The sequence below is a fragment of the Aquarana catesbeiana genome, linkage group LG06 (assembly GCF_042186555.1).
Source record: "Aquarana catesbeiana isolate 2022-GZ linkage group LG06, ASM4218655v1, whole genome shotgun sequence".
NCBI lineage: Eukaryota > Metazoa > Chordata > Amphibia > Anura > Ranidae > Aquarana > Aquarana catesbeiana.
Window position 1 is genome coordinate 405,577,193 of NC_133329.1, and position 13,998 is coordinate 405,591,190.

The 13,998-nt window shown below is 43.7% G+C and overlaps 1 protein-coding gene across 2 annotated transcripts in view; it reads left to right on the forward strand.

The window, feature by feature from the left end:
* The window catches only part of LOC141147250 (uncharacterized), a 218,295-nt gene that overhangs the window by 9,699 nt on the left and 194,598 nt on the right, over positions 1–13,998 (forward strand). The window lies entirely within an intron of this gene.

A 13,998-nucleotide genomic window follows, 5' to 3' on the forward strand; every position in this document is an offset into this window, starting at 1 on the left:
TAAGGTATCTTAACCGGACATCATGGGCACTCAGGGAGGGCAAGCCAGGACGCCCACTTTCAAGCGCCGTCAGTGTTTTTTTCATGTATAATTCCGGCCTCAGGCCCAACTGAGCCAGAATAGTTGGCAGAATGTTGCCGTAAAAAGTTATGTAGAACACAGCACGCCAGGATTATATGATTAAGTTTATACTCCACCATATGGATTGGTGTAAGAAATAGGCAGAACCGGCTGGCCATGATTCCAAATGTGTTCTCCACCACTCTTCTGGCTCTGGCCAGCCGGTAATAAAAACCCTCTGTTCCGGGGTGAGGGTCCTCATCGGGAATGGGAATAAGATGGTCCCCCAGCACAAATGCTTCATCCGCATCGAAGACGAATGGGAGTCCTTCCACATTCTCTTCTGGAGGTGGCAAGTCCAAGCTGCCATTCTGGAGACGCCTGCAAAACTCCGTCTGAGCGATGACTCCACCATCGGACATCCGGCCATTCTTCCCCACGTCCACATACAGGAAGTTGTAATTAGCCGACACCACCGCCAACATCACAATACTATTGAACCCCTTGTAATTATAATAGTACGACCCCGAGTTGGGTGGTGGGACGATGTGGACGTGTTTCCCATCAATTGCACCTCCGCAGTTAGGAAAGTCCCACCTGGGCAAAGTGGGAGGCCACAGTCTGCCATTCCTTTGGCATGGAAGGAAACTGTTGAGGAAAACCAAAAAAAATTTGTATTTTTGCACATAAACATGGAAAGCAGATTAGACACAAACATTCTTGGCCAACATCCAGATAAAACATTTAATAAGGGGAATTTTACAACACCAAAGTATAAGGTACACCTATCATATTCTCCCTCCCCCCTCTCATGGGCCATTTCTAACATTATGGGGGGGGGATCTTGGACAGGTAACCCTCTTCACTTCATTGAGAGATGAATGCCTAAATACAGGGTATTACTTTGAACAGCCCCTCCTTAGTTACACTATTGGCAGCCCACTGGACAGGTAAGAAGTGTCATAATACAAAGATATAAATACACACTGTACACATTTGAGCACATTGGGACATTCTGCTATTACCTATCAAGATAATAAATAGGATACAAAAACTTTAAACAGTACCATTTGAAAGTATACAGGCAGGCCCTTGCACTACATGCTTTGGGGAATTCATCCATAAATCTCACCACTAAAGAGGTGGGTATAGTGTGTATGGGTTTGGCAAAGTCAGCAGATAGATGATTGAGGATAGATAGAGAATTGTTATCAGCTGACTTAGCAGTTGAGGGGAGGGAGGGTTAATAAAAATGATTTAGGGACACTACAAAAAAAATGCCTCTGGCACTTTGCCTGAATTTAAAGCACAAATCACATTTAAAAACATTTTAGGGGGTGTTTGGGGTAAAGCACTACTATGGAGCTGATAAAATACATTAAGTGACTACATGAGGTGAATATAGGGCCAGGAGAGACCATGTTGGGGAGGTAAGTGAAGGCAAATATGTATGAAGGACAAAAAAAAATAATTACATAAAAAATAAAACATACATACATAAAAATCCAGCATGCATGAGGACAAAGAGGACATTCACAGCATATTACAATCATGGTAATTAGGGAATGAGGAAAGAAATACAATACATTAGCAAACATTCAATACAATAAAATCTGATATTAAAGGATAAAAATCTTACCTTCATATACTCCTTCTGCAGGACCTGGACGATGGCAGAACAGGTCTCTGGGATAATGATCCCCAGAGCCTGGGGGGGAGATGCCTGTCGAGAACTTGAGGTCCTGCAGGCTTCTCCCTGTCGCCAAGTACCGCAGGGTAGCAACGAGCCTCTGCTCCGGAGTGATGGCTTGCCTCATGCAGGTATCCTGCCTGCTGATATAGGGGGTCAGCAAAGCCAACAAACGGTGAAATACGGGGTCCATCATCCTGAGAAAGTTCCTGAAATCATCAGGATTATTCTCACGGATCTCACGGAGCAAAGGCATATGAGAGAACTGGTCACGCTGAAGCAACCAATTCTTGGTCCATGAACTCCTCCCCACCCTGTTCATGGACTGGACTTGTGTCAAGGTCAGGACCCCAACACCAAGCCCCCGCACAGCACGAACTCTACGAGGAGTACGCATACGAAACATGGCTAGAAAACGGTCGGCTGCTCAGAACGAAGTAACAGAACGCACTGAAGAACAGCAAGGCCTGTGAAGAGCGACCTGAAAAACAGTAACGAACGAACAAGAACACAATGGCACGCAGAGCTTGCTTGCGCGCACTGAAGAGCAGATACAAACCCACAAGCACAAACTGAACAGCAGAAAACGATCTGAAAGCCACGAGTCTGAAAAAGCACGAATCGTCTCTCACCAAACTTTTACTAACACGAGATTAGCAAAAGGAGCCCAAAGGGTGCCGCGCTTGGTTCTAAACTGGCCTTTTCTAGTCTCATTGTGCGTGGTTGACGTCACCGCGTTGTTGGCGATCGGAAACTTTGTGCGACCGTGTGTATGCAAAACAAGTTTGAGCCAACATCCTACAACAATCCTAGGATTTTGTTGTCGGAATGTCCGATCAATGTCCGACCGTGTGTACGGGGCATTAGTCTTTTGACTAAAATGGCATTTTAGTTTTAGTCCCATTTTAGTCTTTTGACTAAAATGCCATTTTAGTTTTAGTCGTGTTTTAGTCTTTTCAGTTGTTTTAGTTTTAGTCATATTTTAGTCAACTAAAATAATATTCATTTAGTCGACTAAAATGTTTTAGTCGTTTTAGTCGACAAAATTAACACCGGGCGACACCCCTGTCTTGGTCTGCCACAAGGTTCGAATCTCTATCCAAAAAATGTCTAACAGCACCCAAACCTAACTTGTGGGGGATGATTGTATACAGCGAGGTGACATCTGCTGTGACCAACCGTATCCCTTCCTGTGGTCTCAATCCAGACAGGAGATTGATAACATGGCGCATGTCCTTAATAAAGGAGGGCGTAGCACGTACCAATGGTTGCAAAAAGAAGTCTATATACTTGCCCACCCGGGACGTAACAGAATCTATACCGCTCACTATGGGGCGTCCCGGGGGGGAAGTCAGACTCTTGTGGATTTTGGGCAGATAGTATATAATAGGCACTCTCTGTGCTTTAGGAACCAGAAAACGACTCTCCTTTTTCTTCAAAATGCCCAAATCGACCCCTTTCTGAACAATATTTTCCAATAGTATTTTGTATTTCCCACCCGGATTAAAGGGCAGGGGGGTATATGTATCCACATCACCTACTATTCTATTCATTTCTTTAATGTAGTCATTCTTGACAAGGAGAATTATTCCCCCGCCCTTATCTGCAGGTCGAATAACCTGCTCTTTATTGGCGCATAATGACTCTATACCTTTCTCTAAATCCTTCGTTGTCTTTGCTAGTTTCAACTTCAAATTATCTAAATCTCTCAAAACGACATCTCTAAAAACCCTTAAAGAGGGGGCAAGAGCACCCGAAGGGTTGAACAGTGAGGCATTGGAAAGACCAGAATGTTGATATTCGGTCATGGTCAACTTGTTATCTCTAATGGGATTAGAAATAAAGTGTCATTTGATACTCAGTTTACGGACGTATTTATGGACATCCATATAGGTCTGAAACGTGTTCAAACCCTTCGGTGGAGCAAATTTCAGACCCTTGTCAAGGACTCTCACCTCAGAGTCTGTTAATACCTGGGAATGAGATTATAAATCCCAGTTCCTTTTTGTCTTTTTCCTTTTTGAACTGAACATCCTTCATCATAATGTACAACCTGGCTATATGTGTCACCATTGTATCCATAGGTCTGATTAGAGACATAAACTCGCTGGTTGATCGGAGCGGGAACATGGTAGGGTGGCGGTCCCTGTTTTTGGCCATAGTGCTGTCCTCGACTCCGAGTAGGTGGTGGACCCTGTGTCCAACCATGTTGGTGACCCCGGGAGGGCCATGACTCCAATTCGAATAATGGCCACGTCCCTGTGTCGAGATAGGTGGGGCCGACCCTTGATTTCCCTTCTTTATTACCACCCTGAGATCTATGGGGTTACTGGTATGATGGATGTCCCCCCCCCCCTTTAGGCATCCTAGGGGCAGTGGATCCCACATAGGGAGATCGGGTTTGAGTGTTATTGATAGTACCCAATTGTGGTACAGCCCTAGTCTGTCCTCCAATTGCCTGGCTACCAATCTGTGGGGTGGTATCTATGTCAGAATTAGCACTGGCAGTTTGTTCTGCAGTAGTTTTTTCTGCCGTTCAAAAACCGTTTATGATTGGTAATCGGCCATATCCCTGTTGTACTTTATAATGAGAAAAGAAAAAGAATTTTGGGACTTTAAATGAGGCAGGAACCACAGGGGTAACTGCCTCCATCCCTATCATTGATTACAATTGAGAGCGAATGGTAGAACTTTATATGAAGCACACAGCAGCACAAAAGGAAGTCAAGTGACTGGGAAACACTGTTTATTCATGTTGTATAATATAACATACAACTTAATGGGTATATAACTTTCAAAAGCATTTGATCATTTACAACACAAGTTACATAGTAGTCCGCAATCATTGAAACAGTTGTAGGACAGACAATGGATATGTATTATAAACATAGGCAAGTTAAAAACAATACTAAATATAGAAAAATTAAGAGAAGAGGGGGAAAAATAAATAAATAAATAAAATAAATAAATAAAAAAAAACATAATTTATATACTGAGTGATTGTAAACATGAATAAAACCGTAGAGAATATAAATTGTTCCATGGTAGAATGGTAGTAAAGTGTAAGGCTTGACGCGTTTCGCGGCCTTATAGCCGCTCATCAGAAGCATAAACCATGGGGTAGGACAACATAAAAAACAAGAGGAAATTGTATATGAAGATTTTTTACCAGGTTGCATATTAAACTTATCTGCATCTGCGCAGCGGGAGTGCGGAATCGAAAGATAGATAATCACCTGAATGACCGCAATATACAGGGATATGTAATGTAATACTGACACATAATCACACACATAGGTTGGACTTGATGGACTTGTGTCTTTTTTCAACCTCACCTACTATGTAACTATGAAAGTCGCCAAAAAATCGCAGGGTCTCATCTCCAGGCACTGCGGACGCCAAGAGGGATAACAACCAGCACAGACAAATCGTAGGCCATGTGTGTGAGTGAGCAACCCTTGTGAAGAGTAAAAGCAGTGAACCTGATGGGAAACCTAAGATGCAAAATAAATGCATGAGAAAGAAAAGTGACTAATGTTGAATGTAAATAGGTTGTAAGTGCCGGTTCACACTAGACGCGGCACGACTTGCAGGTCGCCTTACCGAGGCGACCTGCACACGACTGCGGGGCGACTTGCAAGACGACTTTTGTATAGAAGTCTATGCAAGTCGCCCCCAAAGTAGTACAAGGAACTTTTTTCTAAGTCGGAGCGACTTGCGTCGCTCCGATTAGAACGGTTCCATTGTACAGAACGGGAGGCGACTTGTCAGGCGGCTAGGTCGCCTGACAAGTCGCCCCAGTGTGAACCGGCTCTAAAGGTGAAAATAATGAGTGAGGTGAACGGTGAGTGGTGAGGGGTGTAAAGGAAGGAAAAAAAATGAAATTAGAGCAGAAACACAGGGGGTGATAGTAAATAATTACCTATGAGTTGCAGATGAGAAGAATGATCGATGTAAGTGGAAGTGATCCAGGATGTGTGGAGTGAGAAGTGTGCCTGTAAACTGACCCAACGAAGATGCCTAAGTAGCTGCATCTACCGCAGCCCCACCCCAAATGTCAATTGGACAGACACCAATCGAGAGAGGAACGCTTTCACCTGGGCGGCTCAGCCATCGGGCGATTACCGCCTGTTCACCTCTCACGTGTGTCCACCAATAGGAGACACTCAGAAGGGGGTGGCGTGCCACATGTGTGCGCCGAGCCCAAACCGTGCAGCGCGATGTCAACACGTGGAGATGGTACGTCCTTCCATCCCACCTCCCAAAGGGGTGGTGAGGGGAAGGGGAAGGACGTGCTGCACATCACAGTGTTTGGATCAGAGACCAAGACAATGAATCGGCAACGCCAATAGTACACACACAGATGCGTAGACTCAGACATGAGACATGCCAGCCTGGATAAAAACAAAAAAGGGGGTTTATGGGAATACATAATTCTCTATAATATTAGAGAAAAGAATTTTAAACATAAAACAAGAATGTTTTTTGGCTAAAAGATGACAGGGCTGTGGAAGTCCACGGCCGTGCGTAAGTTAAAGGGGTTTTGGAGGTTATCTACCCATTAAGTTGTATATTATATTATACAACATGAATAAACAGTGTTTCCCAGTCACTTGACTTCTTTTTGTGCTGCCCTGTTGTACTTCTTTTTCTTTTTAACTTTTTGTTCCCTATCCTCTTTTTCAAGTAATTTTAAAAGATTTTTTAGATCTTTCACTATATTCTTTAATACTTTTGAAGGGAGTTAATTTTTCCTTAATAATTTTAATCTCCTCATCAATCCGAGACAATTTATTAACCTTCCTTTCAACAAGAAATTTTATGAAATTGACACCAGCATCATTAAAGTATTTATACCATTCTTCCAGCTGTATTTCCCCTCTCTGAGGACACACCTCCCATCTTAAGCCCTGAGGGACCATATGGTGTTTAATATATGTTTCCAGGAAGTCTATTGCCGCGTACACACGAGCGGACTTTACGGCAGACTTTGTCCGGCGGACTTTTCGACTGACTTTACGACGGACTTTCCGAATGAACGGACTTGCCTACACACAATCCACCAAAGTCCGACGGATTTGTACGTATGATAAAAACTTATGAATATGGAATATACTGTAAATCATAAACTATAAACAAAAAAAAATATTTTTAAATAAAGGAAAAAATATATATATAAAAATATCCTGCAGCAATAATGATTTGTCAAGAGCATAAATAGTGGGGGGGAAAAAAGACTGCGCTGGAAAATAAACCTAATATTAAGCTGCAACACAAAGTGAAATACACACAAATAAAGATAAAAACAGAATATGGTTGCGCTCTAAATAACACGCAAGTGAAACCTTAACCTAAAAAAAGCATATAATAAATATAGAATAAATTCTGAAAAGTTCAAACACAGTCCCAACTATGAAGTTATTGACTCTGTTTGTGATCCAGGGGCGGATCCAGGGGGGGGGCGATGGGCCATTTCCACCCACGAGAAATGTGTTGCCGGGCGGGTGAGAGAGCTGGCGTCTCCGCGAGCGGGTGAGAGCGGGCAGCTCCATGGCGCCTCCACGGGTGGGTAAGAGATCGAGCGGGCCACGGGGCGCTGTTTGCGGGCGGTCGGCGCGGCGGTGGCTTGTGGGCGGGTGAGTGTGAGAAAACTGGCTCAGTGTGAGCGCACAGCTGGCCAATCAGCAAGCTGGGGGTGGAGGAGCAGAGAGATGAGATCATCTATCACCGCCCCGCGCCTGCCCTGCATCCCTGCAGTAACTTCCACCCTCACTGTGCAGGCAGTGTAGGCGGCAGAGAGATTACATTATCTCTCTGCTGCCTGACTCTGGGATAGCAAGAGACAAGCAAACACCACCTTAGCAAGCAAGTGACAATCTGCAAGATGTGGCAGGTGACGTGGCAAAGTGACAATCTGCATCTGGTGGCAGGCAAGTGACAATCCGCAACGTGTGGCAGCTGACGTGGCAAAGTGACAATCCACAACGTGTGGCAGGTGACGTGGCAAAGTGACAATCCCCAACATGTGGCAGGTGATGTAGCAAAGTGACAATCCGCAAGGTGTGGCAGGTGACAATCCACAACATGTGGCAGGTGATGTACCAAATGACAATTTGCAATGTATGGCAAGTGACAATCCGCAACATATGGCAGGTGACGTGGCAAGTGACAATCTGCATCTGGTGGCAGGCAAGTGACAATTCGCAACGTGTGGCAGGCGACGGTGGCACACTCAGGGCTCCCACTGATTCTGCATTATGGTTATGAGTTGAACCATTTCATTTTATACTACAATGTAATAATAGAAATAATGTCCTTCAATCATCCTGACACCATAACAACCATGGTGCCAGGATGATTGAAGCGCCACCACCAGCCATTTCTCTGATAAATTGACCGCAAAAAACATATTTTCTGACAGTGCCCCTCCCGAGACAAGACTCTGGATCCGCCCCTGGTGTGATCCTGTGACAATTAATCAAAGTTCAAAACAAAGATTCCTTTGCAGAAGGTGAATCATTTACAGAAGGTGAATCATTTACAGAAGGTGAATCAGCATGTGAACAATGAAACTCATGTGACTTTTTGCTTGACAGACACGTGAATCCACCACATAAAAAGAATGTGTGCTTACCAGCTGCACAGGCTAGAAATGCCTGTGGCTAACACCCAGCCAGGGCTGGGTGATGTTCCGACACCGATCTAATCACCGCATCAACGGGGCCGTCTGATCAGGAACGTGGCTGAATGAATCCTCCACTTTAAGCCCATACACAGCTCGGTAGGTGATGACACGAACGTAGCTCAGAAAAAAATGCAAAGAGTGGCCATAGGTAAAACCTGCTAGGTTTTTTATTAAAGATATAAATAATAAAACAAAAAACCTTCAAGGCGTATAAATAAAGGAATATTTTAAAATTATGCGGCCGGCCGGCAGCAGTACACGCGCCTGTGCAAACAAACAAATGGGACATATCGCGCGGTGACGTCAGCACGTTGCTCCTCCCAGCGCATTTCGTCACTATTCTGACGTCGTCCTGGGGCACAGGCGGTGTACTGATTCACCGCTTATTATTATAAACACACACAGCCACACCTCATTCTGAATCGTAGGTGGCTGACTTTAGAGCGACATTTTAGATATGGGAAAACAGGTTAGTGGTGCCAGGAGTACTTCACGCCTTAAACTCCAAGAGTCTGAAAATTTGTACCAATATACCTGTATAGCCCTCATCTGAATGTCCAAGCTATACCCACACAGTGAAACCGCTATATCACAGCAGTTTACCTAGGAGGACAGCATAATAGTAATGGCTCCTAAACAGGGACATAGCTAAAAATGTGTTTATATCAGCACTAATCAGTAGCCAGCTCAGACGTTAAACAACCACCCCAAAATAACAAAGGATAATTAATACACTAAAAACAAAAAGAAATAAATTCTAAATTCAATAATTAATAACAAGCAAAGACACCTATTACATGCCGAGCAGACACCACATTGGTTAACCGGTATATGTCATGCACACATGTATTTATTGAACGAACCCTAGGAACATTGATAGACTAATAATTGATAATCTTTATCAGCCGATAATACGTTAGGTAAATAGGTTGCATAAACCAACACAAACATAAGACTAGCGGCTCAACTAACGGAATGAACCTACTTGTTCAGTTATATCGGCTCAGTAGAGCAGGATAATCCGCCCTGCCCATCCAAAACAGAAACATAAACCATTTTATGTTAGCCACAATAGAAAAGGTTCTACAAGTCAAACTCCTTTAATGGACATTCCACGCTGAATAAGGAACAAATGACCAAAACCCCCTACAGATTATTGGTCACGAGATAACTATAGTACTCGTATAAACCATGAATTCATATACACAGATCAGCCGATATCAACAAGATCGGTCAAACCCGGCACGAAAACTTGGCCTATAAGATATGATGAAAGCCACATACACATCCATCCTGTCGATGGGTGTGATGTGTCTGAATGGGTAGCACACCACTAATAGGCGAGAAGATGGTAATATATCATCCACATCTGAAACAAAAAGGGGACCATAACTCATACCCCTGCTAAGGACCAGGGAGGTATTCGCCACAAGGCAAGAGCAAGACAACAAACGGGCTCTCTTGGCATGCTAGCCCCTAAAGGAATTATAGTATCTGCTCTGTAAATGCAGACCGATCGAAGTCAACGAATATATCAAACATGGCACAAAACTGGACAGACGGAACTATCACAGAAATAAACATATCACCTCTAACAGATATCTTCAAATCCAGGAAAATAATCTCCTTACAGCTTGCCTCATAGGAGAGATGTATCCCCCTATTGTTAGAATTGAGCGAGTCTATGAACTCACCCAAAGCAGCCCTACTGCCATGCCATAGGAGGAGGATGTCGTGTATGTAGCATGCCCATAGAGCCACCTCCGGTCTCCCCTGAGCATAGACGGCATCCACCTCCCACTGGGCCATGAACAGATTCGCCAGACTGGGGACATACTTAGCCCCCATGGCGACACCCCTGTCCTGGCGATAAAAATGGCCATTGAACCAGAAAAAATTTTGAGTGGCAGTGAACTCTAAAAGTTCCATAATATAATCTATCTGGGCTGCCGAATCCTGTTCGAATCCCTATCCAAAAAATGTCTAACAGCACCCAAACCTAACTCGTGGGGGATGATTGTATACAGCGAGGTGACATCCGCTGTGACCAACCATGTCCCTTCCTGTGGTCTCAATCCAGACAGGAGATTATAGGCCAAGTTTTTGTGCCGGGTTTGAACGATCTTGTTGATATTGGCTGATATGTGTGAATGGTTGAATTATGAATTAATGGTTTATACGAGTACTATAGTTATCTTGTGACCAATAATTAGGATTCCGATTTAGCAACAGCCGTGTTCCTATGAAACTGTGTTGGTTTTGCTATGTTTGTAGTTTATTACTACATCGGAGCCAGGGCTTATCCTTATTGGGTTTTATTGACTCTACATGTCACTGCCGTGTTTTGCTAACCATTGGCTGCTTTGGTGATTTGTGTATATCCACCTCCATTGGTCAGACATGTCAGCTGACAGTGTTTATAAAGCGGGTGGCTTGCGTCATTCCGTCACCGCTGATGGAGTCCCGCCCCCTGGGACCTAACACGTATGGAAACCACGTGACCTTGATTGTGACGTCACCCACGTCCAACACGCTGATTCTTGTGGAGCTTACTGCGTCTTTGCTATAGATCCTTTGCACTGAGGCACAGTGCGATGCTTGCAAGTGCACACTTTATATTTTAAATGAATCATTTTTAAGCATACAGAGAGCACTAGATGTTATTGCTTTAGTTTTATGTATCTACTTACCCAGAGTTGATGGTGAGAATCCTGTGATTAAGCAAGCTACTGGCATTCATCTATTGCCAGTGTGTGCTCCTGTTGATTCAACCCCTTAAAGGGAACCGCTGTTTAGACCTGACTCATATACTCAGGGGTCTATTGCTTGAGGTGAGCGGCTAGGATTCTCGTTGGTGGAGGTCACCTTATATATCCATCTATCACCCTTTTACTGGACACTTGCTGGTGTTTTGTTGACCATCCTATGAAAATTTATATGAAGAGCATGGACTGTTCCTGTGTTTTATTATTCATTTAGTATTGTGTTCTTTTATGTTTTTTTCGCGCTGCACTGCTTTTTTTAGACTTTTTGGGGATTTTTGACCCTCAGTGTTCCAGCTGCTGTATTAGGTTTTATTTGCGCTGGTTGATTCTTTTTAATTTTAATTTAATTCTCTGGACTAAGGATGAGCTCCGGCGTGTTCGCACACCCCGCGTGCTGAGTCCACCAGGAAGTCGGCACTGCGCTTCGCTAATCACAGGCAGTGAGACATTTCCCGACCTCTGCAGCCACGCATCAGAAAATGTCTCACTGCTTGTGATTAGCGCAGCGCAGTGCCGACTTCCTGACGGGCTCTGCACATGGGGTGTGTGAATACGCCGGAGCTCATCCTTACTCTGGACTTATGATAAATTGGGAAAAATCTACATTTATGCCAGTGGACCACCTGGAAAGCTCCGTACCCCAAGAGGCTACACAGATACAAATAGTGAAACAAATAAAATACCTTGGCATAAATATCTCTAGAGACCCTAAACAATACATTGTGTATAATGTTGTCCCATTATTAACTAAATTTAAAGGGAAAACTAAAATTTGGAAAAAGCTTCCATTATCTGTGGCAGGCCGCTGCAATTTAATCAAAATGATATGGATGCCGCAGATGTTGTATGTTCTACACAACTCCCCAGTGTGGATTTATAAAAAATGGTTCCAAAAGATACTAGACACTATATTTAGAGAATTAATATGGAAGGGTGGCTCTGCAAGAATCTGTTTAAACACTTTACAACTACAAAAAACAGGAAGGGCGAGTCGCACTCCCACATCCCTTTAGTTACTTCTTGGCATCGCAGCTCCAGCATGTGGGAGGTTGCAATACGGAGGAGGGATAACAGGAGAGGAAGATGCTCCTACAAAATACTCTGCATAAATCGCTGGTGGAAACAATGGAGGCAGGATCTTTTCCACGTGGGCTACCTACCCTAGATTTAATAATGAGAGTTTGGGAAGCAGTAAAGAATACTGGGGTATAGAGGACTCACAGAGTATACCCCCCTATGGAAAAATAGCAAGCTGGGGGAAGTGCAGAAGATGGGGACAATTAAGGAATGGGAAAGACGAGGAATAAACTACATCACCCAGCTCTACCAAGATGGAAATTTAAAATCCTTCCAGGAATTGAGAAAACAATACGCAATTCCGAATAAATCCTTCTTTAGATATTTGCAGGTTAGACACGCATTGATAGAACAGTTCAGAGGGAAGACAATAGAATGGAGTACCACTGCTTCAGAAAGTTACCAACGCAAAAACGTTGAAAGGTTTAATATCAAAAGTCTATCCAAGTATATATAAGGGGAGTTTGGGAGTAACAAAAGTCTTGTCACATAGTAAGAAATGGGAAAGAGATTTGGGAAGTATATCTGAAGTAAAATGGGAAAGAATTTTGTAACTTGCCCCATTGGTCTTGCTGTCCCCATCCCAGAGGATCTCACATTTATTTTTATAATATAGAGTCTACTATACTCCGTACAAGCTTTTTCTGTTCGGCTGAAGACTAGATGCTAGCTGCCCCAGGTGCGGAAAGGCAGAGGGGGATCTGATCCACATGTTTTGGAGATGCCTGAAGCTGTTCCACTATTGGAGGGAGATAGTGGGAATTATAGATCAGGTATTTGAAGTCTCTATAGATAGGGAAGCCATGCAATGTGTGCTGGGCTGGGTAAAGGGAGAAGGCAAACCAGGAAATACCCAAACTTGCAATCCTGAGATTTTTATTCCAGGCAAGGAAACGTATTGCTCAAAGATGGCAAACTCCCACACCCCCATCCAGCAGAGAGTGGGAACAAGGTATGAATGTGGTCATCTTGAAGGAAAAAACGTCATATATTAGACAAGGTGCTCTTAAGAAATTTGATAAGATTTGGAAACTGTGGGGGGGAGAAAAAAAATATAAACATAAATAGCTAAAGAGATGATAGAATAGGAAGAGGGAAAGGGAAGGAAAATAGATAACAGACGAGTGGTGATCCAAGGAAAGGCAGGTGCTTGGCGGAAGGTGAATGAAAGGAGTGGAAGTGAGACTGTGCTGGCTTGTTGGTGTATGATTAAGATAGGGAAGGAAGTGGTAAACAGGGCTTGAAGGAAACTAGCTAAGCGAGAGGGGCCTTCCCCTCCCTCCTCTACTAATTTTATAGATGTATGATATTTTTGCTTCCCTTGTTTTTTATAAGAGATGGGTGGAGCGGGAGGGCAACGCAGGCTTGGGGAAATGAATGATGAGTTGTATAATGGAAAATGCTTTAATAAAGATATAAAGTTACAAAAAAAAAAACAAGCAGAGCAATGTGGGACATGTAGTCCCACAGCCAGGACACACTGCAATCTTCAGCACCGACTGGACTACACTTACCAGAAAGATGGCAACTGAGGAGGATACTGGGAAGGAGATACATTCAACTGTTAGGAGCGGGCTCGTTCACTTGGGACAGAGGACCTGCAGCTACAGGAGTGAGAGGCTAAACTCCTCTGGTCAGTGTGATCGGGTGTCACGGCCTGGATGGCGTGCACTGAAGAGCACTTCTTTACCTTCTTCTTCTGCCACTTAAAATGACTCCGC